Below are 27,392 nucleotides of genomic sequence, written 5' to 3'. Positions count from 1 at the left end.
CTGATGTTCATTTTCCCAGTTTTCTTCCACTTTGTTTCACTCAGGCCCATGATCAGAAGTTTCCACCTTTCCATGAGGTCGACCAGCTCTTCGGTTTTGTTTGTCAATGTCAGGATATTTAATATTCCCACTCCGATACTTTGTCTTTGTTTGGTTTGTGTAGCTGGTGTTACATCGGGTTGTAAACCATAATTCGCACCAAACTGATGTCGTCGTGAATTCGTACATCCAAGGCTCGTATTATTCTTGAAAGCAGCTTCCTTAGTAATCCCTCTGTTGACCTGCTGAGCCTAACACAGACGGAGATTTTCTTTCAGGGTTTTTTCGCTTAGCCTTTGGTGTCCAGTCACTTCAACCTTACAAGACAGCAGGTTGTATTCATATTAATCCCTTAATACAGTATACTCAAACTTTGGATTGAAGCCCCTTTTAACCATAACTTACATCAAAACAATCAACTTCCAATGGAGAGTCTGGTCACTACAAACAAGAATTAAATATGTCAATACTTCCTCTGATCAAATTGCCGAACTGCAGCAGCAAGCCTCATCAAATCTAGAACCCATGGGTTTGAGTATCTGATTATGTTTCTTTCGATTTATAGAATGGAAGAAGCATCTGGAACAAATGGAAATGAACTTAAGTAATAGTGTGTGCGTGCGTGCGTGTGTGTTTGTGTTTTTGATGATGTTGTATTATCACTTACCCCTTTGTCTGCTGCTACAGAATCTTGTGGACCTTATTGTGTTACTGTGACTATTGTCTGTTGTGGCTCTACTCCTTGTGTTGTACGTATGAAAGAGCTGTTGTGAAGGGCGGGTGGGGGGTTGAGGGGAAGAGATGTTGGGCGGGGCGATTTTTATTGACGTGCTACGTGGCAGGGAATTCTTATCTGTTGTCGAGGTGGGGGTAGAGGACGATCCTGCAGGTGGGGCGTTAAGCTTTGGCGTGTTATGTGGAGGGGGACTTTTTTGCGTTGCCAAAATGGTTTCAGTTGTGAGTGTATTTAGATTGAATATTTTAAAGAATTTGCTTTTATCAATTTTATTTTTAACATTGCAAACAATTCTTAGCCAAATTTTCAAATGGTAAAAACTGTGTTTTGGACGTCAATGTGTTTTAGAATTAAGAGTTACTCCATTTTAACATTGCAAATCATATTGTCATAATTTTTAATGTGTATGTTATTCTTGTGTTTTAAATATTATCACTGAAATTAGATTTACATTCAATGTAATGAAATTTGTAACAACAATCCAAATATGACAAACCTTGAGGCAATTGTATAGGCTGATGATGCTTGTGAATAAAAGCGAAACATGTCCCGGTAAATTAGTGTTGTAACATTACAACTTGGCAACACAAACTGTAATTTGTATTGAAAAGGTGGATCAAAATAACCAACAAATTGTTAGTATATCATAGCATAGTTCAATACGGGTCTAATAATGAGATTAGTTACATGTAATGAAGTCCACCTTCTCCGCTATAGAAGTCGTTGAGGTCTTCATGCGTACCCCTGAGCTGGGACCCTTACCAGATGTTACACACCGGGTCAGTGTGCTCTGGGACTCACATAGCCAGGGGCGCCACTCCCTGGGTAGCAGTGTGATGTGATATTAGGGGATATGATGGCAGAAATTGTATTTATTAAAACTATACTTTTGACACTGACATGCTTGTTATAAAAGGTTGAATAGATGAATCACTCTATAATTTAATCAGATCTTACAAGAGCCATACACCCTACTCTGTCAACCATTATTTTATATAATCAGTATTTACAAAGAATTTTGACAAGCAATGTAAGTAATAATGAAATCATTTACCACCTGAGCAACAGTTCTAAATATCATTCTACTGTAGATGGCCACAGTCTTTAGTTGTTGGAAAGGCATACTCTTCACTTCTTAAATAGAAGGCAAGATGCTTTTTATAGAATAGAATATATTTATCACCTACAGGATGTCCCAATTACAGATGATGTAATAGAAAATTAAATAAAAAATTAAATTAAATCAGTTAAATAAAAAATAAATTAAGTAATATACATACAAATATACATATACAAATAGATATAAATCTTCACATGTTTTCTACAGATTATTTACATAATTTACAAAATTATCACGTTCTATCCTTGAGAAGAACTTTACGAATTGCAGTGGAAGTGTTGTGAAAAATGTTGAGTGACCCTTCCAGCTGATTTATTATCCTAAGGGCTTGCATGAGCCAAGAATTTTCATGCGCAACCGTCCTACATTGGGCAGGTGGAATGTACATTTCTGCCTTGTTTGTCTGCGTGGAACATGAAGCGGGATCGACCCCAGTATAGCCGGACAGTCCACTTCACTCTTCAAGCATTTAATTGCTAACATTGTGTTCGCACATTTTCGGCACGTTGCCAGCGTATTCATTCCAAGAATGTTTACAAATTTTTCATATCTGCTTGAAGAGAGTGGCATGCCCAGGAATACGAAACTAATCCACTTCATGAACCTTATCTGTACTCTCTAGAGATGGTGTATGTGGGCTTTCTGATACTGGAGCCACACCTCACAACCATACTCGAGAGGGTCTCACCAGGGAACAAAAGAGTTATGACACATGCAATATTATTGAAGTCTTTACAATTCCTTTTGACAAACCCCAGGAGTCTGAAAGATTTCTTTATAATACCATCGATGTGCTCTTCAAAGGATAAGCCATTCCTGTTACTAAGAATTACACCTAGTGTATATAATCTCTGTGAAAAGAAAAGTAAAATGGTGGCATGTGTGTGTAATTGTGTCTCATGTTAAGAAATCTGTAATTTAAGTGCAATAAACGTGTGCAGAATCATAGTTCAATATCAGTGCGTTCTTGTAATGTGTATTCAGTTTTCCATACTGCAATAATTACTAACTCTCTTACATAATGGCGACCGTGACAGGACGGGAAAAATTGAAGAAAGAAAGATCGCATGTGAGACGCATGTTTACGCGGGCTATTGGCCAAGTGAAACAAAATCTACAGGAAAATATCGTAGATAAAGTGGAATTGGAGTCGTCGTTCAACATATTGGAAGATAAGGCAAATCGTCTCTTCAAACTGGATGAAGAAATCCGTGAATCTTGGTTATGTGAGAACAAAGCAGAAGAGGAAGCCTACCAGAAAGACTACGATGACGCAGAAGCCTACAGAGATGAGTATATTATCATCAAAACAAGGTATGAAAAGGTCATTCTGTAGCTGCAGACCAGGTCTACGAGATAAATAGTGCCATAGTACAGTCACCTAACAGAAATTTCAGTCTGCCGAAACTGGAGCTTACGAAATTCGACGGAAATGTAAAGAACTGGCTTGGATTTTGGGGTCAGTTTAATAAAATTGATGCTGACAAATCTTTAGAAGACGATGATAAATTTCAGTATCTTTTGCAATCGATGGTACCAGGTTCGAAAGCTAGGGAGCTGGTGGAAAGTTTCCCTCTATCAGGCGCCAATTATCGTCATGTTATTGAACAGTTAAAATCTCGCTTTGCAAAGGATGAACTCCTTATTGAAATTTATGTACGTGAGCTTTTGTCCCTTGTTTTAAATCAAGCTACTAGGGGGGAAAGTATGGCACTGAGCACTTTACATGATAAACTGGAAACTCAGCTGCGAGCTTTGGTTAACTTAGGAGTTACCCGGGAGAAATATGCTGCCATGCTATACCCTTTAGTGGAATCTTCATTGCCAGAAGATGTAATGTTAGCCTGGGAAAGAGCACGAAACAACAGGAGTGAAGCAGATGACCAGGATATTCTAGCTTGCCTACTGGCATTTTTGAGGTTAGAAGTTGAAAGTGAAGAACGCTTTGCGCTCGCTAGATCTGGTTTCAGTTTAAGTTTTGATGCTAAGAGTTCTGCGTCAAAGATAGATAAAGTACCCACTGCTGCATGTATTTTAGCGAGTGAGAGTAAGTGTTCTACTAAGGATGCATGTTTATGGTGTGATAAATTATCTCATACTTCTGTAGAGTGTTTTAATGCCAAGAAGTTAACGTTAGAGGCCAGGAAGAATTTGCTAAAGCAAAAGGCAAGATGTTATGTGTGTCTTAGAGCAGGGCACGGTGCTAAGAAATGTAAATGTTTTGTGAAATGTTTGATCTGTGATAAGCGCCATGTTACAATAATGTGTCTACAGTTGTGTACGGAAGTAAGGCAAGTGTCCAACAATACACCCACGGATTCACAAACCAACGGAACAGACAGTTTGCTATCTCAGCAGGGAGGACAGACATTGCTACAGACACTTATCGTAACTATAGTCACTGGTAGGATGACACGCTTGGCAAGGGTTCTTCTAGTTTCCGGCTCACAGAGATCATACATTGTGGATCACATACCCAGAGAACTCAATCTGAAATGTTTAGGGGAAGAGACATTAAGTCATGACCCCTTTGGGGGAGGCGAATTAAGGGAGCGGGAACATAAGGTCTACGATATCAAATTACGAAGTTTAGACCAGAAATTTGAGTGTTCAGTGACGGTATTAGATCAAAGTAAAATATGTAATTTTGTTCCTCGACTGAAAAATGAGAAAATATTTCCACAATTGAAAGAGGTAAACATCACACTCACAGATCAAGGTCACGATGCACCCGACGTTGAAATCCTATTAGGAGCAGATGTCCTCGGTAAACTTTGGACTGGCAATAACATGAAAATTGATGATGATATTTTGGCAATTGCAACACGGTTAGGATGGACCATCATGGGATGCAGGAGGAATATAAAAGGTGGACAAGTGGTTGGGCTCACCAATGTGAATTTCAGTTTACGGGATCTGTGGGAACTAGATGTCGTAGGAATTCAAGACCAGGCAGAGCTGAAATCTAAGATGCGAAAAGAAGAAGAGATTTCAGAATTGTTGCAGCTATCTACAGCTGAAGACAACAGATATGAAGTCTGCTTGCCATGGAAGAAAGGACATCCTGAGTTAACAGATAATCGGACCACGGCTGAGAAAAGACTACTGTCGGTGACAAGACATCTTTCCAGAATTGATAAGCTTAATGAATATCGAGAAGTTTTTGAAAATTGGTTGAAGGATGGCATCATTGAGATGGTTCCAGACGCAGAAGACAGCAGGTCAGGATACTTTCTCCCACATCATGCAGTGATCAAGGAATCTAGTATTTGATCCAGTATTTGATGCCTCTTCTCGAGATACTTGAGGCAACTCGCTGAATTCGTGCTTGGAAACAGGACCAAATTTAATAGAATTGATTCAGAGTCTACTACTTCAGTTTAGAAAGAATGCAATTGGAGTTACTGCAGACATAGCCAAAGCATTTCTACAGATCAGCGTGGCATGTGAGGATCGACGGTTTTTGAAATTTCTCTGGTGGAAAAGCTGTGACTCGCGAGAAGTGATAACATTAAGATATTGTAGGGTGGTATTCGGGATTGCGCCAAGTCCTTTCTTGCTAAGTGCTACTCTGCGCCATCACTTGGAACAGGCACCAGAGGAAGTGAAGGAAACAGCTGAAAAACCGAAGAAATCGTTCTACGTTGATAATTGCGTTACAATTGTTGATTCTGAGCAGGAGTTGAGAAAATTCATCAAAGAAGCAAAGGAACTGATGTCCACTGCCAAATTTGAGCTCCGAGGATGGACTAGCATACAACTTCATAAGGATGCGGAAAAGACTGGAAGCAGTACAGTACCATTTCCTGGGACTACTATGGGAAACTAACGCGGATGAGATCTTCTGTGATCTTGATACTATAGGGCTCACCAGTAACCAAATTACAAAACGTATGCTGCTGTCCATCGCTCAGAAAGTCTTTGATCCTCTCGGTTTTGCTAGTCCAACGATGTTGGTGCCGAAATTACTCCTACAGGAAACATGGAGATTAAATACCACTTGGGATGGAGAATTGCAGACAGAGATATTGGGCATATTTCTGGCATGGCTGAGAAATGTGCATTGGCTTCGGAAATGTCGGGTAAAACGAAGATTAGCAGAGGACACGATCAAGCCAGAAACAGTTAGCCTACATGTTTTCAGTGATGCCAGTAAGAAAGCATACGCTGCTTGTGCTTTCTTGCGTACAGAGCATGATGGGAAGACAACCGTGCGTCTCGCACAGCCCAAAGCAAGAGTGGCACCTTTAAAGGACTGGTCTATCCCTCGACTTGAACTGATAGCAGCCCTTATTGCGTCCAGGTTGTGCCGTGAAGTGAAGAAGAGCTTAGGAATAGAAGGATGCAAGACATATTGCTGGAGTGATTTGTCGGTCGTTCTTGCATGGATAAGGAGAGAAGATGATTGGAATGTCTTTGTCAGTAATAGATGCAGAGAGATCAGACAAAACACTTCTCCACATGAATGGTACTACATTCCTGGTTCTTTCAACCCGGCCAACTTGCCTTCCAGAGGATGCGATGCAAAGGTTTTGTTCCTCAACCGATGGTGCTAAGGTCCTGCATGGCTTCAGGAAGAGAAAGGACAGTGGCCACAATTAGAGATACTTGCTCCAGAACAAGATGTGAATAAAGAAAGAAAGAAGACAACTTGGTGCACTGTTTCCAGCGGCAACTCAAGATTCAGTGGTGATCTTCATTATTTTTCCAGTTATGTGAAGATTCTAAGAATGATTGCTTGGATACTGAGATTTCAACATAATTGTGCCAGTTCGAGCAAGAGGACAGGAGAACTTCACTATGAAGAAGTAGAGAAAGCGGAAATAACGTTGTTACAATGCATCCAGTTAGAGCACTTCAGAAATGATGAATCCAAAATCCCGAAGGCACTCCAGACATTCAAAGACCAACATGGGCTGATTAGAGTCAGAACAAGGTTATTGCTTAGCGATGAACCAGACGAATTCAAGCACCCAATACTTCTACCACAGGAAGACATCATAATCCATCGAATGGTATTTGAGAAACACTGTCAAATGAAGCATGCTGGATGCCAGATAATGATCGCCAACATCAGGGAAAGGTTCTGGATTATTGGCATCAAGAGATTAGTATGGAACATAGTGAGGAAATGTGTAATTTGTAGACGATATCAAAGCAAACCAGTGGAACCCTCTTCTGCACCATTACCGAAAGACCGCGTTAAATGTGCAGTGGCATTTGAAGTGACTGGCATTGATATGGCAGGTCCCTTATACCTGAGCTCGGGAGATAAGGTACGGATTGTACTATTCACGTGCGCTGTCTACCGAGCAGTGCACCTTGAGCTTGCCAGGTCCCTATCCACAGAATGCTTCATGATGGCCTTGAGAAGATTTATTGCCAGACAAAGAAGAGTACTGGTCATATACACTGACAATGGCACTAACTTTGTAGGTGCGAGCAGCAGCCTGAAACAACTGAATTGGCAGAAAATAATTGCTATGTCCTGCATACAGAAAATCAAGTGGATCTTCAACCCTCCGGCCGCACCATGGTGGGGGGGATGGTGGGAGAGATTAATCCGCATGGTAAAAGAACTCCTGCGAAGAATCCTTGGCAGAAAGGTTGTAAGTTTTGAAAAGTTGGAAACCATACTGTGTGACTGTGAAGCCACATTAAACTCTAGACCATTGACCTTCATAGAAGACACGGCAGAGACGCTGAACCCATTGACACCAGCTATGTTTGTGCAAGGTCTACCAAGAAATGATGTCGTAGACTTGGATGAAATGGATGCCCGCAGCCTGAACAGAAGGCTGAGATATCTTCAGAAGCTCCGAGATGACTTCCGTCAGCGTTTCCGCAATGAATATTTGGCCATGCTGGTCCATCAGAGGGTGCAGAAGCCGGGAACTCTACAGGTGGGAGAGATTGTGCTGATCGAGTCAGATGGGGTGAAGAAATTCAACTGGCCCCTCGGTCTGGTTTTAGAAACCTACCCAGGAGCAGATGGCAATGTAAGAGTGGCGAGAGTAAGGACTGCTCATGGTGAAAGGATTAGGCCACTTCAGCGCCTTTATCCTTTGGAGATGTGTGCAACAATGAAGCCACTGCTTGTGGAACCTGATTCCTCATTGAACGTCCAGCCAAAAGATTCCAAGGTGTCTGAGGTTGGAGGGAAGATACGTACAACTACAAGATCGATGCGTTGTGTGAAAATACCTGACAGACTGAACTTGTGAGGAAACTGGAAAAGGTTGCAATTTTGTTTTACTTTTAAAATTGCAAGGTGCGAGGATGTATATAATCTCTGTGAAAAAAGTAAAATGGCGGCATGTGTGTGTAATTGTGTCTCATGTTAAGAAATCTGTAATTTAAGTGCAATAAACGTGTGCAGAATCATAGTTCAATATCAGTGCGTTCTTGTAATGTGTATTCAATTTTCCATACTGCAATAATTACTAACTCTCTTACACCTAAATCATTAAACTCCTCCACACGATTTAAACTTTCTCCACTGATTTTATATCTGTAACATACAGGTGTTAATTTCCGAGTAAATGACGTGACACCACACTTGAATTTATTCACTTTAAGGGACCACTTATCACACCACTCGCATTATTATTGTTATTATTGTTTTGTAGTGTGTGGTGCTCATTTTTCGTAAAATTGAAGGCAGAGTTTTCATTTTCCTTCAGCTGATTTGTAAGGAAAGTATTTCAGGATCGATAGGCTTGGTAGTGTTCACATCAGTAAAGATGCCTATGAACAATATACAGAAAGGCAAAATCATCATTGAGGTAAGAAAGAGTCCTACCAGTGCTTTGTGGAAAAATTTGTCACTCTGTAACAAGGAGTTTACCAGTAATGTGGATGGAAGTGCAGGATTTAGATTAATAGGTTTTGTTATTTCCAAGGGAGCAATTAGATCAGCTGGCCAATGCAAAGTTTGGGGAGCTAGTAGTTTACTCATTGTGCTGAGGGTAATAAAAAAAAGACCTTGTGTGTAATTTACATGTAGTTGTGACAAGTATGTCTATTACACTGCCAATTTACTCATAAGAACGATATTCCAGAAGCTTTTCCTTTAGTTATTAATCCAGTATACAGGGCACTAGCCTCACCTGAACTCCTCAAGAAATGTGCACATACAGTACGTGAATGCACAGAACCCGAATGAGAATTTAAATTTTCTACTTTGGAAGAGATGTCCATAGACAACCTTTCTGCGCAGCTCATTTTGTAAAATTGGCTGCTTTTGAAGCTGCTGTGGCCTTCAGTGATGTAAATAAAGACAGGATTGTCATTCTTGCAAAGTTTGGATTTGGACCTGGGTTCTTTGTAGAGAAGACAGTACGGAAATTCAGCAACATGTTTATCATGAAAGAGATGTGCTACTATTCTGAACTTGGCACAATAACAAAGAAGAGGAGAGGCAGCAAGAGGTTTGCGGAAGATCATGAGGGAGAGAATGAATGCTGTTACGGGGGATATTAAACAGTGAAAGGAATTCCATTGCTTTTCCTTGTTTTTCTCAGTTTCACAATATTCAGAACATATGTGCATTTTTCTTTCTTTCAAAATTATTTACAGGATTGTAATGAAACTTGACACCCTACTTCTACATTAGGTAATGTCAATTTTGACTGGAAGAATCTCTTGATATGTCTATTACTTTGGTAGGTGGGGTCTCATCAAATGGTCAAGTGATATGAAAAAAAATTTAAGATTTTTGAAAGCTGTTAACCTCCATCAAATAAACAGCTCAAAATATCATTTGTAAAGACAGTAATTGTCCCAAAAACCAGCATCATTAAAAAAAAAAAAAGCATAAATGGTAATAAAGTCTTACAATTGAAGTACAATGAGCCACTGTTGTGAGGCTTTTGTTGCAATTTTCACCCATTCAAGAATTCTGGCTGTAATGCTCTATGAATGGCACCACGTATAATAGGAGCAAATCCATTGATTGTATAGTGAGCAATCCTAAATCTGTGAGATGCAGACATGTACGAGTCACCAGTGGCCAGAAAGCTGTAGGCCTAAATAAATATATTTCTATTGTTAATTGTAGTACCTTCAAATTATGAATTCATTTTGATGAACATAAATGCATCCATTGTCCTCATTCCCTTTTTTTTTTTTTTAAATCAATACTTCATTAGCAACCTGTAGAATGCAATGAAATGTACCTGCCACTAATCTTTTATTTGATATATTTTGCCATGGACATAGTTGTTTCGGAGGTGAACGTCACTTCTAACTTTAAACCTTAAATAATAGTTGTGAATAATTAATTTAACGATCCGGTCAGCCTTTCCTCAAAACTTTTACTTTTAGTGTAATTTGTTTGCCTGATGTCTATTAGTGATTTCACGTTTTCCACTAATTCCATATAAGTATTGATGGACATTCGGTACTAGTTCCTGAATTTTTCTTCGACATTCCACAGTGAAGGCACATGTTGGTGAAATTCTCCAAGGCTCTCACATTTACAGAGAACTTACCTTGTCCACTGCGATCGTTAGGTTCTCTTCTTTCTCGTAATTTATTCATACATTAGAATAATATCTTCATCCAAATTATCGCTTTCACAACGCATTCTTTGCCACTAATGAATATGTCTGTAGCCTGTATGGTACTAGGCGGGAGTATCAGCTGTTTCCGTGCAGTCGATCCCTCTCGATTGGCGACGAGCGTGACAAGGTAAATTAATTTAGTCGTTAGTACTCGATGGCAGTTGGTTGCTCTTGATTGTTTGATGCTCTGTGTGACAGGGGGCTAAGAGAAAGCAACTTTCAGCGCAGTAGGGGGCCAGGTGAGAGTCAGCCGTGAGGGGTGTCATGCAGTTAGTAAACTCAAGTTCTTATTAACAGGGCAGCCAATTCACTTTCGTTTCAGAGCTTCAAGATTTCATTCTCCTTTCCAGATTTGGACCCAGCAGCATCATAGGGAATTGCATTCCATCGCGAACCTCAGTTATCCGTTTCTGGAAACTACGTTATCCTGGATTATTTGTTCAAATTTCATGGTCCCACAAGCATCCTAATTAAATCACGTAAAAATCTCGCATGATCCGTTCCTCGAAGAAACTATTTCCTGGACCAGCCGTCCAGATATTTCAGTCCCATCAATGCTAAATCTTCAATCAAGCGTTTTTCAAGAAACTGTATCTCACGAAAAGGCGGATACGGCATATCTATGGATCTTGGCGTTAACAACTTGTCATTGCGATAATTGGAGCAAGTACTGTACTGGGAAAGCGATCGGCAGTGAACTTGCATACGGGACCATCTTAGCATCGCATTCGGATGGTATTATTCAGAGAATCCTTGGAAATCATAAAGCAGAGTGGCCCTAACAATCGGAAGGAGACAGAGAGCATTTCGACAGCTGTACTTGAAGACGGTACGAGTTTCGTCAAATGTTCATACTTGTAACATGTCCAGCGTTAGATGTTTATATTTTTACATTTTTTGGATTGTAACGCCAAACTGGTTTTTGGCACTACCGTCAGGGCACTGTATAGTTGCTGGGCTTTCAGTCAGGAATCAAAACTGCTCCTTCTTAACACAAGTCCGTATTTTAATATTATTGTATGCGATTATCTTAATGAGACCAGAACAGATGTTGCACCTTGCATACATTAAGCCATGTGTGAGGTCTTGGTATTGCCTATTACTGTTTTGGTCCTACTATAAGACTTGGAATTTTACATTTTTGTCTTAAAAACCACAGTCGTTTTATTTGTGCACATTAGATTTAAAATGTTTGTATCATTTCCCACTCGTACTGACTTGTGCAGTGAGCACGCTTTCCATCTGAGCTCAAGGTCACAAATAACCATAATTTCTGAAGGTTCAGTGATTTTTATTTCCAGTTTGATTGTGATTAGTGATAGGCAGAATTGAATATAATGCATTCAAGAACTTTTGAGACTCGAAACTTACATACATAACCTTTAAAAGTCAATGTAGGCCTAATTTAGGCAGCACAAGATCTCCAGAAACTGTGTACGAACAGTATACTGGTGATCAAATTACAATGCAAGATTAAGAAAAGAAGGGATTTCGCTATCATGTTGGGCGCTTTTGTATCTAATGTGCTTTATTTTATTAGATTAGAGGATTGAAAACTACTTGCGGGTGATTGATGTTTGGCTTGGCATTATTAAATTTTTCGAAGAGTTTGGATGATCAAAGTTGCTGAAATGAAAGAAGTTTTCATGGGAAACTGCCGAAGTTTCCGTGGTAAAACTGAATATAAACTATCAAGATTTTTAACTTGTGTACCGGTACCATTAATGTTCGAAGATGGTCCCACGGTCTCGCTTGCTGCCTCTCACCTGGAGGGCTCGGGTTCGATTCCTGGCCAGGTCAGGCATTTTTACCTGCATACAAGGTCTGATTCCAAGTCCACTCAGCCTACGTGATTACCTTCAGTTGAGGAGCCATCTAATAGTGAGATGGCGACCGCGATTATACAGAGCCAGGAATAACGTCCGAGAGGATTCGTCACTTGACCGTGCGTCATATCTTCATCTGCAGGCCTTCGGGCTGAGCAGAGGTCGTTTGGCAGGCAAAGGCCCATTGGGGCTGTAGTTTGGTTTGGTTTAGTAGTGTTTGTAGGATTATAATTATACATATTTCAATTTTGTGATCATCATCAATGTCCCACTACAGTCGCCCGGGTGTGATTAACAAGCCTCCTCCACTCCTTTCTGTCCTTCCACTTTTCCTGCTCCATTACTTCCACCACATCCAATCCAGCTTCTCTAATGTCCTTCCAAATCTGATCCATCCATCTTCTTCCAACTGGTCTCTTTCTCTTAACTTCTTTCCAATTCCCTTCTTGCTACCCGTTCCTTTCTCATTCTTTTTACATGTCCGTACCATCTGTCTTGCTTTCTGTATGTTCTGTACTAACGGTTCTATATTTAGCACTTTTCTGATTTGAATATTTTGAATTCTATCTCTTCTTGTCTTTTTAACAGATATTCTTAAAAATTTCAATTCTACTGCTTGGATCTTACTATCTTGTCTCTTATTCGTTTCCAGAATTTCTAGTCCGTATGTTACAATTGGTATGAAATACTGTTTATATAATGTTAATTTCATTCTCTTGGATACTTCGTCATCCCATAAAAGCTCTCTGACTTGATAAAATGTTGTACCTTTAATTAGTCTGTTATAAATTTCAGGGTTGATTTCATTACTTCCATTAATAATGCTACCCAGATATGTAAACTGTTCTACATTCTCTAATCGTTCTCCGTCTATGTTCACTTGGCTTCTCTTTTTCTCTTTTCCACAGTGCATGACTGCAGATTTCCTTTTACAACCTACCATTCCAAACTACTTCAGATTTTCATTCCAAATGTCCAGTCTCCTTTGTACTTCCTTTTCTCCCTTTGCCCAAATAATCACATCATCTGCAAATGCCAAAGCATTCATTTCATCACTACTGATACTCTGATTTACACGTTTTATAATTTCATCCATCAATATAATAAACAATAATGGCAACAGTGCACTTCCTTGTCTTGAGACCTTTTTTTATACTGTATATAAAATATTTCAGAGTTACCATTCCCCACTGTACACTGCTTTTACTCTCATGATACATTTTCGTCTTGGTAATTCATTATTTTGATACATTCTATTTCAGTAGACATTCCCATACATGTTTTCTCTTAGCTGTATCATAAGCTTTTTCCAAATCCAAAAATATGATGATGATTTCCTTGTTCCTTTCCAGATGTTTTTCCATTGTTGTTTGCACTGTAAATATCAAGTTTGTTGATCTATTTGGTCTAAAGCCATATTGTTCTTCCTCTGTATTCCTATTACATACCTCAGTCTTTTGTCTATGACTTTCTCCATTATTTTTAGCCCATGTGATAATAGGGTTATACCTCTATAATTTTCACATTTCTTCCCATTTCCTGTTTTGAACAGAGGTACAATGCTTCCTTGTTGCCAGTCTTCAGATATCCTTTCATTCTTCCATATGGCATTGAGGGCTCTGCATAGCCACTGTAGTCCAATGCTTCCTGCTGCCTTAATCATATCAGCATTGAATTTGTCTTTTCCACATGCTTTACCTTTGGTCATTTCTTTCACTGCCCTTTCAAGTTCCAGCCATGTTATCGGGTCGGGTTCTCTACTTTTTCTCCATCTATTATTTCTACTTTTTCTCCTTCTTCCGAGCAGTTATCCTCTTGATAAAGTTTTTCAAAATACTTTGCCATCACCTTCTGAAGACCCTTTTTGTCATGTACTATGGATGCATCTTCTCTCTCTAATGCTTTGATTTTTTCTTGATTTATTCTTTTCGATTTTATTACTCTGCATAATAGTTTCTGATTTCCTCGACTATCTTGCTCAATTTTGTTGGTCAACTCTCCCCTACATTTCTCCTTTTCTTCCTTGATATTCCTCTTTACTTGTAGTTTCAATCTTTTGTATTCCACATGTAACCATTCTATCTCATTCTCATCCCTCTGATACTTTTTTGCTTTTCTTTATCCATTTCTTTCTTCATCTTGTTCCTTTCTTTTATTTTTTTCTTTTATTTTGTGCATCCATCACAGTGTCTCCTTTCCCTTAACGTTGGCCTTTGTTTTCTTGCATACCTCAATTGCTGCTTCCACAAATGTCTGTCTTAAATAGTCCCACTCTTCTTCTCCACTTCGTATTTCCACGTTAGGGATCTCCTTTTTTATACAATCTTGGAATGCCATTCTTTTTATCCTCCTCCAATTCCCAAATCCTGATCTTTGGTTTCTTCTTCAATACAATTTTAGGAATTTTTACTTGTTTTAATTCCACAATTAATAATCTATTATCAACCTCCATACTTTCACTGGGGATTATCTTCGTATTTATGACGTATCTTCCCCATTCTCGGTCTGTTTTTATAAAATCGACGAGTGTTCCATACTGTCCATCCCAACTATATCGGCTGATCTGATGGCTATTCCTCTTCATAAACCATGTGTTCTTTATTATCAGGTTATTTCTGATACAAAAGTCCAACAGTTTCTCTCCGTCTTCATTTCTATCGCCATACCCATGTGGGCCCAGAACATTCTCATATCCCATTCTATCAGTTCCCACATGAGCATTCAGATCACCCATTATCATGATCCCATCTCCAACACTATGTGTTTTCAGTTCATTGAGGTACTCTTCTTTTCCTTCCACGCTACATCCTGCCTGTGTTGCATATTTTAACTGTAAATCAAGATCACGGCTGAAGATTTTTTGAATGAATAACGAAACATGAACCGACTAATTTTCAAATACGAGAGCTGATCAACAAAGACTGAGAGTGAGTTTTTTTTTTTTTTTTGCCCGTGTTTATTACTCCATTTCAATGTTCACATGATCTTTTTCAAAGTTGTCCCTTCCTACTTCAGTGCACTTTTTATAGAGCCTCTACCAGTCCTTGAACACATGCTGCAGACCATTGTTTGTCAGGTCCTGAGAATCGCCTCACTTTTCTTGAGCACTGCTTCAGAGTTCTCAATTCGAATGCCCCTAAGCTTTGCCTTTAGTGATGGGAATTTAAAAAAATCACAGGGTGCAAGATCAGGGCTGTAAGGTGGTTGCGGTACACAGATAATTTTGAATCAAGCCAGAAACTGCACGACTTGACTTGCGGCGTGAGGTCGTGCATTGTCATGATGAAGTCGCCACCCAGTCCGAGAAAGCTTTGGTCGGATGATAGGAAAACTTAAAACGGTCCACCTTTTCAGTACCAAAATGTTATAGTTTATTTATAACATGTATTTGTACTTGGAACTAGTTTCAACGCTGATTTGCATCATCATCAGCCAAAATGTGGGAATAGGCAAGCATTTAGGCATTTATATTACACAAGGCGTTACATTAAACAATTTAAAACGATTTAAAATGAAATTTACCGTTGGTCTTTATAGCTATTGTTGAAAGTGAAGGAGAATTTCCTGTTGTGTATGTTTATCAGGAACTCAAGGGAGACTTCATTAGTTAGTCGGAACATAGAAAAAATGATGAACTCTTCTCAGAAGAACTCTTAAGGTTTCACCTTATTTTTTCCTCGCCTGCTGGCTCTTTAGAAGTGTGTGCGCGTGCGTTTTGTATTCAGGAATCACTCAAGGCAAATATTTTCGCACTGCAAGTTGTGTGGTTAAGCTTATTTTTAATATGTATAACTTTGCTTTCTCAACGATGCATGTGTTTCTACATTCGTCCCTGTTTTTATCTCCTCGTAAGATGTGTATTATTTAATATAACACCTTGTGTAAAAAAACTGGGTTATATGAAAGAGTTATATCATGTTCAAAATCATGCTTTCACGTCTCTGCACAATATTTAAAATGAAATTTTACCATTGGTCTTTATAGCTATTGTTGAGAGTGAAGGAGAATTTCCTGTTTTGTATGTTTATCAGGAACTCAAGGGAGACTTCATTAGTTAGTCAGAACATAGAAAAATGAGAACTCTTAAGGTTTCACTTTACTTTGTCCTGCCTGCTGGCTCTTCAGAAATGTGTGCACGTGTGTTTTATATTCAGGAATCATTCAAGAACAACACTTTCGCACAGCAAGATGTGTGGTTAAGGTTATTTTTAATATGTATAACTTTTGTTTTCTCAACGATTCATTTGTTTCTATACTCGTCCCTGTTTTTATCTCCTTGTAAGATGTGTATTGTTTAATGTAACGCCTTGTGTAATATAAATGCCTAAATGCTTGCCTATTCCCACATTTTGGCTGATGATGACGCAAATCAGCGTTGAAACTAGTTCCAAGTACAAATACATGTTATAAATAAACTATAACATTTTTGTATTGAAAAGGTGGACCGTTTTAAGTTTTCCTATCATCCTTTCTCAGTTCAATACGGACAAAAATGAAATTCCTAGGTTTAAATAAAGCTTTGGTCGTTTATTTGCACTGTGCTTCCTCAGTGTAGCCAACATGTGTAGTAAGCTGCTGTACCAGTGTACACACAGCTGTAACAGTGCTGTAACATACCATTGTCTGGTATGCAAAATGCACGTCTACCCAATAGAGCATTACTACCAACCTACCGATACGAGAGTGCTGCCGCCTACGGATATTATACATAAAAACCCGCTCTTTTCAAATATTTATGTTACAGATAGGAAACTATCACAGACTACAGGAAAAAATCAGTCTCAGTCTTTGTTGATCAGCCTACGTAAATTATTTTAATCCAAGAAAAATCTTAAGATATTAAGTGGTGGAAAGGTGAAACTTCTCAAACTTACAAGTTGGAATATGTAATATAAACAAATACTTGCTGCGCAAAGTGCTTGGTGCATCCGACTTGGCTAGCATGTGCCAACCTCGCAAAGAAATAGAAAATAAGAATGTTATAATTTTTTGTCAGATAGAAAATGGTATTTGACATGTAGCTAGAGATAGAGATACCATGGATTAGGCAACATGCATACACGATACATTTGTTGCGTTGAACCTGAACAAACTGTATTTGAAAACTGGCCTGTATGGGATCAAATCTCATTGGATCATGGCAATATTATGATTCAAGGAGCATCAGCTCGCATGGGACCTTGGCAGCCATTGGGTTATTGCTGCTATTGGCATTACCATCTTACCAGTTGTTGACTTTGTTTCTTCTGTTTTACTTCAAGCTGCTTCAAGACTCTTATGATACCATAACTAATGTCTGGCCTACCTGGTCATCATGATCGTCATGATTTGACATAATTAGCTGGTTCAAGTCTTGTTTGGGGGGGAATCTGCATCAGAATGTTGGCTGGCAGGGTAGGACAGGTGGTGGTATACAATTTCTGATCAGTACTGTGCCCTTCTTGCGTCCAGGCTGGGTCGCAAAGAAATCCTGACTAACTCATTTCAACGTAAAATTTCTAACTTCGAATATTCATGAGGTCATGGGTCCCGAAAGTAAAAGACGTTGGTTGTGCTTGGCGGCTAGATTTGCTTAAATTAGTCTGATGGACATCTCCATCTCGCATATCATTCATTTTCGCTTCATGAAATTCCATAATACTTAACCTACGGTTGTCTATAACTATTTACTTATCCTAAAATATCATAAACAAGTCAGTAAGTTTGTCTATGATCATTTATTAAATTAAAAGACTCTTGAAAGTAAAATTGAAAAATTCTTGGAAATAAGTCTTATTCTTCTCCTAAAGTTAAGTAATTAATGAGAAAAAATGTTCAAAGATCTTTGACTGAAAATAAACATTAAATATTTACATTCATTCTGTTGGAAAGTAGAAAAATATCTTCAGATGCTTTGTAAAATTCTATCAGATTAAATCAAAAATCATGTTTCAGTTCATTACTTGTCTGCTTGAATGAAAATATTTCCCTAGACTCACTTAAAATCACAACATTTTGCAGATCTGTCTAGAAAATTATCGGACATTCCTTTTTGCCTAGATTTAAACATTAATATTTTATTTGTTCATGATTTTACATCACCATAGCTAATCAGTGATACAAGAAAAATATTAATCTTCTGATTTACGTTGAGGATTTCAGTTTCAGTGGTTCTCATATGCAGATGTGTTGGGAAGAAAAGATAAATGTCATTCAACATCATTGCATTCTAAAATGATTAAAATTACCATTATGTGGATATTGTTTCTCAAAGAAAAAATAAATTCCATAACTTAAGTGCCAATTATTTATATCACGTACAACATATTAACATGTGATCAGTGACTAACAACACCTTACTCATCATTATTTCTGAGAAATATGTGGTATGTGATCTAAGAAGATTTTCACAACCAATATCTTTAGTATCTGATTGTGGGTAACCTCCTCTGTAACCTCACTGAGATGAATAAATATGCATTATATCTCGATTTACTACAGGAAACACAACTGTGGGTCAAGAATTTGGGTTAATGTTGGTTAGTTCTGCTCAATTTTTCCCTATATGGATTCATTTTGATGATCCACCAGTGCCTATCTGATATATGTAAGCTGTATCGATCATATTTAACGTTGGATGTGGAATAACCGAAGAATCAACATATATCATGGAATTAAATATATGCACTCTTAACCTTAAATTGCGTCTGCTAACTCAATATCACCACTAAAATAAATCTATCTCTTCTTTCTCGACGAAACAATGATCATCACCATCATTACTCTTCTTCTTATTAAACTATTCTTCATATACATATCATCCGTTCCATTTCTTCACATCATATCTCTTCTTTCATTTCAATAATCCTCATATATACCTTAACTCGACGCAGATGATTCCATAACTACTGTATCATCTATTCACTTAAATATTCCCCTTTCTTCTCAATTCTCTTCGGATTCACTTCATATGACTTGTGTTGTTGTTTGAGTCATCAGTCCATAGACTGGTTTGATGCAGCTCTCCATGCCACCCTATCCTGTGCTAACCTTTTCATTTCTACGTAACTATTGCATCCTACATCTGCTCTAATCTGCTTGTCATATTCATATCTTGGTCTACCCCTACCGTTCTTACCCCCTACACTTCCTTCAAAAACCAACTGAACAAGTCCTGGGTGTCTTAAGATGTGTCCTATCATTCTATCTCTTCTTCTCGTCAAATTTAGCCAAATCGATCTCCTCTCACCAATTCGATTCAGTATCTCTTCATTCGTGATTCGATCTATCCATCTCACCTTCATCATTCTTCTGTAACACCACATTTCAAAAGCTTCTATTCTCTTTCTTTCTGAGCCAGTTATCGTCCATGTTTCACTTCCATACAATGCCACGCTCCACACGAAAGTCTTCAAAAACATCTTTCTAATTCCGATATCAATGTTTGAAGTGAGCAAATTTCTTTTCTTAAGAAAGCTCTTCCTTGCTTGTGCTAGTCTGCATTTTATGTCCTCCTTACTTCTGCCATCGTTAGTTATTTTACTACCCAAGTAACAATATTCATCTACTTCCTTTAAGACTTCATTTCCTAATCTAATATTTCCTGCATCACCTGCCTTCGTTCGACTGCACTCCATTACTTTTGTTTTGGACTTATTTATTTTCATCTTATACTCCTTACCCAAGACTTCATCCATGCCATTCAGCAACTTCTCGAGATCTTCTGCAGTCTCAGATAAAATAACAATATTATCGGCAAATCTCAAGGTTTTGATTTCCTCTCCTTGGACTGTGATTCCCTTTCCAAATTTCTCTTTGATTTCCTTTACTGCCTGTTCTATGTAAACATTGAAAAGGAGAGGGGACAAACTGCAGCCTTGCCTCACTCCTTTCTGGATTGCTGCTTCTTTTTCAAAGCCCTCGATTCTTATCACTGCAGACTTGATTTTTATACAGATTGTAGATAATTCTTCGTTCTCGGTATCTGATCCCTATCATCTTCAGAATCATAAATAGCTTGGTCCAATCAACATTATCGAATGCCTTTTCTAGATCTACGAATGCCATGTACGTGGGCTTGTCCTTCTTGATTCGATCCTCTAAGATCAGACGTAAAATCAGGATAGCTTCACGTGTTCCTACATTTCTTCTGAAGCCAAATTGATCTTCTCCCAACTCAGCTTCAACTTGTTTTTCCATTCTTCTGTAAATAATACGTGTTAAAATTTTGCAGGCATGAGATACTAAACTAATGGTGCGGTAGTTTTCACACCTGTCAGCACCGGCTTTCTTGGGAATAGGTATAACAACATTCTGCTGAAAATCGGATGGGACTTCACCTGTCTCATACATCTTGCAGACTAAATGAAATAACCTTGCCATGCTGGTTTCTCCTAAGGCAGTCAGTAATTCAGAGTTAATGTCATCAATTCCAGGTGCCTTGTTCCTATTGAGGTCACTCACAGCTCTGTCAAACTCTGACCTCAAAATTGGGTCTCCCTTTTCATCAGCATCAACAGCCTCTTCATGTTCCAGAACCAAATTATCTACATCTTTACCTTGATACAACTGTTGGATATGCTCCTGCCATATTTCTGCTTTGTCTTCTTTCCCTAGAAGTGGTTTTCCATCTGAGCTCTTAATATTCATACACCTAGATTTCCTTTCTCCAAAGGTTTCCTTGATTTTCCTGTATGCAGCATCTACCTTTCCCAGGACCATACAGCCTTCGACATCCTTGCATTTCTCCTTCAGCCACTCTTCCTTAGCTGCCTTGCACTTTCTATCCACTTCATTCTTTAATCGCCTGTATTCTTTTCTGCCCTCTTCATTTCTAGCATTCTTGTATTTTTGTCGTTCATCAATCAGGTCTAGTATCTCCTGAGTTATCCACTGATTCTTAGTTGATCTTTTCTTCCTTCCTAACATTTCTTCAGCAGCCCTACTGACTTCATTTTTCATGACTCTCCACTCTTCCTCTATATTGTTTCCTTCAGCCTTTTCATTTAGTCTTTGTGCAACATGTTCCTTGAAACAATCCCTCACACTCTTTTCTTTCAACTTGTCTAGATCCTATCTTTTTGCATTCTTTCCTTTCTTCAATTTCTTCAACTTCAGATGGCATTTCATGACCAACAAGTTGTGGTCAGTCCACGTCTGCTCCTGGGAAAGTTTTGCAATCCAACACCTGGTTTCTGAATCTCTGCCTAATCATAATGAAGTCTATTTGATACCTTCCAGTGTCTCCAGGTCTCGTCCACGTATATAGCCGTCGTTTGTGGTGTTTGAACCAAGTATTGGCAAGGACTAAATTATGATTAGTGCAGAATTCAACCAGACGACTTCCTCTTTCGTTCCTTCGTCCCAATCCAAATTCTCCTACTGTACTACCTTCTCTTCCTTGGCCTACCACTGCATTCCAGTCTCCCATCACAATTAGATTCTCGTCACCTTTTACATATTGTATTAAATCTTCTATCTCCTCATATATTCTTTCGATTTCTTCATCATCCGCTGAACTAGTAGGCATATAGACCTGCGCTATTGTGGTGGGCATTGGTTTGGTGTCTATCTTGACGACAATAATTCTTTCACTATGCTGGTCGTAGTAGCTTACCCGCTGCCCTATTTTCTTATTCATTATTAAACCAACTCCTGCATTTCCTCTGTATGATTTTGTGTTGATAATTCGGTAGTCGCCTGACCAAAAATCTTGTTCTTCCTGCCAACGTACTTCACTTATGCCAACTACATCTAACTTTAGCCTATCCATCTCCCTTTTCAGATTCTCTAACCTACCACAACGATTCAAACTTCTAACATTCCACGCTCCGACTCGCAGAATGTCAGTATCCATCTTCCTGATGATCGCCCCCTCTTGTGTAGTCCCCACCCGGAGATCCGAATGGGGGACTAGTTTACCTCCGGAATATTTTACCCGGGAGGAAGCCATCATCAGTACATCATTCATACAGAGAGAGCTGCATGTCCTCGGGAGTTAGTTACGGCTGTAGTTTCCCGTTGCTTTCAGCCGTGTAGCAGTATCAACACAGCTAAGCCATGTTGAGTATTATTACAAGGCCGTATCAGTCAATCATCCAGACTGCCGCCCTTGCAACTACCGAAAGGCTGCTACCGCCCTTTCGATGAACCATTCGTTAGTCTGGTCTCTCAACAGATACCCATCCGATATGGTTGCACCTGCGACTCGGCTATCTGCATCATTGGGACACGCAAGCCTCCCCACCGCGGCAAGGTCACATGGTTCGCAGAGGAGGCATATGACTTGTATGTCTTCATATGACTTGTATGTCTTCATATAATCCAAGTATAACCTGTACATTGCACTGTATCACCTTCATTTCGTAACACAACACCCTAACTTATTCATTACATTAACCACAATGTCGTTGTACTACTCACAATTCAAGTAAATTAACCTCTTATTTATGATGGATAACATTACTTATTTGGTTACTTACTTAGTTGGTCCTCTTCTACCTTGCAGCGTTGAGATTTTCCAGAGGTCTTCCAGTGGGTTCTGTCTTGGGCCAGCTCCTTCACTTTCCTCCATTCCCCACCCTTGGCTTCCACAACAGCCTTTACATCTTCTTCCCACGTTCTTCTGGGTTTGCCATGCGGTTTAGCTCCTTGCATTCTGGCATCCAAAGCTTGTTTAGCCATTCTCTTATCCTCCATTCTTTGGACATGCCTAAACCATTGTAGTTGGCTCTGTTCAATTTTCTCGAGAACAGGCGAGACGCCAAGACTGCTTCTGATGGGCTGATTCCTGATTCTGTCCCTTCTCATTTTCCCTTCAATTTTGCAGAGAAATCGCATTTCTTATGCCTGAATTCTATTCCGGTGTTTGCTGGTCAATGCCCAGGTTTCACATCCATAGAGCAAGGTTGGCAGATTTATCACCGTGTACACACGGAGTTTCGTGGATTTAGACACAGAAGGGTTGTTAAGAAAATTTCTCTTCAGTGCATTGAAGAGCCACCCTGAGGCTTGGGATCAAGCTATAATTTCGCCATCTATTCTACCATCTTCCTGCAATGTGGCTCCAAGGTATTTAAAATTGGTGGTCTGCTCCAATATAGTACAGTCATTCAGTGCAATCCGCTGTGAGGTAGGCTGCCGTTACATCATCATGGTCTGAGTTTTTCTAGCATTGATTTTCATGCCCCTCTTTTCCAGCTCTTCTACCCAGATTAACAAATTCTTTTGTAGATTCCGTTCCAAATCACCCAACAGCAATATGCCATCAGCAAAGGCACAATGGGTGATATAGACTGGCCTCAGAAACTTATGGCGGAGCTTGAATTTCTGCACCTTCCCATTACACGATTTGATCACATCATCCATTAAGGTAATGAAGAGAATTGGGCTGAGGATGCAGCCTTGTTTGAGTCCCACTGAGGATGATACAGACGTTGATTCCCATAGGGAATCTGTAATATTTGTTTCGAATGAGCAAATTTACAATACCAATATAAATGGTCCGTTACTGGACATTACAAATTCTTCAGCCAACTCACTACTGGCTGCCAGCGTTCTGCCCCCGTGTGCTAGGCAGGGCTCATCAGACACTCACTCTCCTTCTGTTGTTCTGCCTGGAGTGACTCGTACCGATTTCGTACAGACACCTGTCCTGAATTCTGATCCTGAATAGAGCCCTTAGCCTGCAATCTGCTTCCCCTTAGAACATTAGACCACCTGTCTTCTACAACTCCTCCCTTTCCTTCCCCTCCTTCTTGTACACCTACTGTAACCTGTACATTTTTTGAGGGAATTCTGTCTTCCTTCCTGTCTTCTGTGAGAATCCTAATTATCTCCCTCAAACTTTCCAACTCCTCTCTCATACCCCTCAATGCCTCGCCACACCCACAGTAAGTACACTTGCGCTCCTTAGCCATTCTTTACGGGGAAAAAAATGAAATTAAAAATTAAAAAATTAAAAAATTAAATTAAAAATAAAATAACTTATTTGCAAAAAATAAATGAGCTGAGGGATATATTGTCTGGGATAGTACACAACAATAAGGTAATTAATATACGACTACAATACTACTTAGTCGTGCTCTATTTTTTAAATCCTATAACCCCTAACAGGATAAAAACTGCTGTTAATTACTGAATATCGAAAGTAATACACAAGAACTACACAATTCCAAACCGCAATTAAACCTATCCTAATTACAACAACAGTATTTTAGTAAGAGTTTCTACGGATACCTCGACTACACCAGTACTGCACACATATTTTACAATAATAAAATAAGCACACTAAATTCTAATAGGATATTACTCGTATACTACTGTACAGTACACTACAGTAATTTTAAACTACTTTCAGACGTATCCTAATTACGATACCGGTACCGTACCGTGTGTCACTACTAAGCATAATAGAAATGAAATTTGCAAGAACTACTGTACTCAAAGATTACCAACGAAGTTAAATGCTTAGACAAATTATTATTAGTATTACGGTCTAATAGATACACCCGAAAGATAACACACGAATATAGCAGGCAAGATACGGCACTATCTAAATGTACTGTATCTATACTACAATGTATCTACACTACACTGCGTTTGGTTAAATGCTTATGTATCGAAAGGATTGCCGTACACGAAGAAAAACACGAATATAACTGGCAAGATACTATCTAATATATTATACCTTATCTTCACTACATTTCTACTGAAATGTGGTTATGTGATTATTACAACTGGTGGATTACTGTTATTTTCCCTACTCCACGGGACGGAGAATAAAAGTGTCCTTAATTAGGCGTACTGAAAAATACGAGGTTGTCTACAATAATTTCTCAAATATTTCTATCAAAACTACTACTACTACTACTACTACTACTACTCCAGGGACTTGAACTGCAATTACTGGGATATATGAACTTTATTATTATTATTATTATTATTATTATTATTATTATTATTATTAGCTAACCGCTCCAGTGTATGGGACCCTCACCAGGATTACCTGATTCAAGAACTGGAAAAAATCCAAAGAAAACCAGCTCGATTTGTTCTGGGTGATTTCAGACAAAAGAGTAGCGATACAAAAATGTTGCAATGTTTGGGTTGGGAAGAATTGAGAAAGAAGAAGAGCTGCCCGACTAAGTGGTATGTTCCGAGCTATCAGCGGAGAGATGGCATGGAATGACATTAGGAGACGAATAAGTTTGAATGGCGTTTATAAAAGTAGGAAAGATCACAATATGAAGATAAACTTGGAATTCAAGAGGACAAACTGGGGCAAATATTCATTTTTAGGAAGGGGAGTTACGGATTGGAATAACTTACCAAGGGAGATGTTCAACAAATTTCCAATTTCTTTGAAATCATTTAGGAAAAGGCTAGGAAAGAAAAGAGATAGGGAATCTGCCACCTGGGCGACTGCCCTAAATGCAGATCAGTATTGATTGATTGATTGATTGATACTGAAAGATCGAGGGAGCGAAATATAAATTACGGATACTTTAACTACCTACTCAGAAGTACAAATGAATGTAATAGAAGGTCAGCTGATTTTTATTTATATTTACTTGACTACACTACACACATTGTTCACGACTGTAGCCAACAATGCAATATTTGAATATGAGGAGCGACAATAATCACTAACAATACGACGACTGTTAACTATTACCTGTAATCTCTTTAACTTCTTTTTAAATGGAAGTTTACAGGCATAACGTGCTTTTTAATGTAGTAAATTATTACCTTCGCGATAGTTTGAACGGATATCTATACGAAATACCGGAGAAGTTGCTGCAGAAGTTACGGTACTATTCCTTATGATAATCTGCCTTTGTAAGTATAACCAACGAACCTACAGATATTTACATATTTATATTTACATATAACATATTTATATTTACAGTTTTTATTGTAATAGATGACTGTGCTTAATGGCACTACTCGTGCCCTCCATTATCAGCAGTACCAATCATTTGGTAGCTGTATCTCGTTTTAGCTTTGTATTTTACATAGCTTCTAGAGGTCGTAGTAGCACCTGAGTATTAATTATAGTTACAACCAGAAAATACTGGCGGGTATGTTATTGTAACGTTTTATGATGATGATGATGATGATGATTATTATTATTATTATTATTATTATTATTATTTAATAACAATAATTATTATTCCAGTAAGATCTGGTTTATGGGAAGCAAGAACGTATGAATTTTTTTTTTTTTTTTCCTCTCCCCAAGATCAAACAACTGGCACACTATATGGCAGTGATAGACTTGGTAGTGACGGGAATTGTTAGCTATTGTGTGTAGGTTAGAGGTAGAAACATGGTGTATATCCTCATAAGATGGACAGGTAAAGAAAAACACTCACTGTAGTTTGTAACAAGGCAGTTGAGGAAGGAGAAGGGAAATTGGCTTTTTGATGAATTGAAGTTACCTTTAGATAAGAGAGGTGTGATAGAAAATTACAGTCTATATATGAAGTAAGAGTTTTGTCTGTACATTGCTCAGAATTTGAAAATAATGGTATTTCTGTATCGGTCATCTCCACAGTAACAAGGAAATACACTTTTTACTTTTCCGTAATTTCTATCTGTCTATCTGTCTTTATGTATGTACACGCATCATGAGAAAACGGCTGAAGAGAATGTAATAAAAATTGGTATGTAAAGTCGGGGGATGATCTACTACAATCTAGGCTATAAATCATTTTATTTACGCTGAGTGAAATGGTAGTTTAGGGGAAGGCCTAAAATTCAATTCTCGAATAATTATATTACTAGTCGTTCCATCGATAAATACTACATAACTTAAGTTACATAGAATACAATTTCCGATCATTTATGTCTTGTACATTTTTACCGTACTGGCTATGATAACACAGATATTGATGAATTTTGATTTTTGTTGCTAAGTCCACATCAACGCTGAGCCACGAGAAAATGGGTGAACAGAATTTAATGTAAATCGGTATATAGAGTCGGAGAAGAAGAAACTATAGACTAAGCTTTAACAATTTTACTGACCCTGGATGAAATGGTAGTTTAGGGGTAGTTGCCTAAAATTTAATTTTTAAATATGTTATTGGTCATTAAAAAAGTACTACATAACAACAGTTATAGAT

At 38.6% G+C, this 27,392-nt stretch overlaps 1 protein-coding gene across 2 annotated transcripts in view; it reads left to right on the top strand.

Annotated features, from left to right (window-relative positions):
- Eps-15 (Epidermal growth factor receptor pathway substrate clone 15) overlaps nucleotides 1–27,392 on the top strand; it is a 555,588-nt gene that overhangs the window by 135,107 nt on the left and 393,089 nt on the right. The window lies entirely within an intron of this gene.

This window comes from Anabrus simplex, chromosome 4, assembly GCF_040414725.1.
Source record: "Anabrus simplex isolate iqAnaSimp1 chromosome 4, ASM4041472v1, whole genome shotgun sequence".
NCBI classification, from domain to species: domain Eukaryota; kingdom Metazoa; phylum Arthropoda; class Insecta; order Orthoptera; family Tettigoniidae; genus Anabrus; species Anabrus simplex.
Note: the sequence above shows the minus strand (reverse complement) of the source record. Positions and strands in the feature narration are given on the sequence as shown.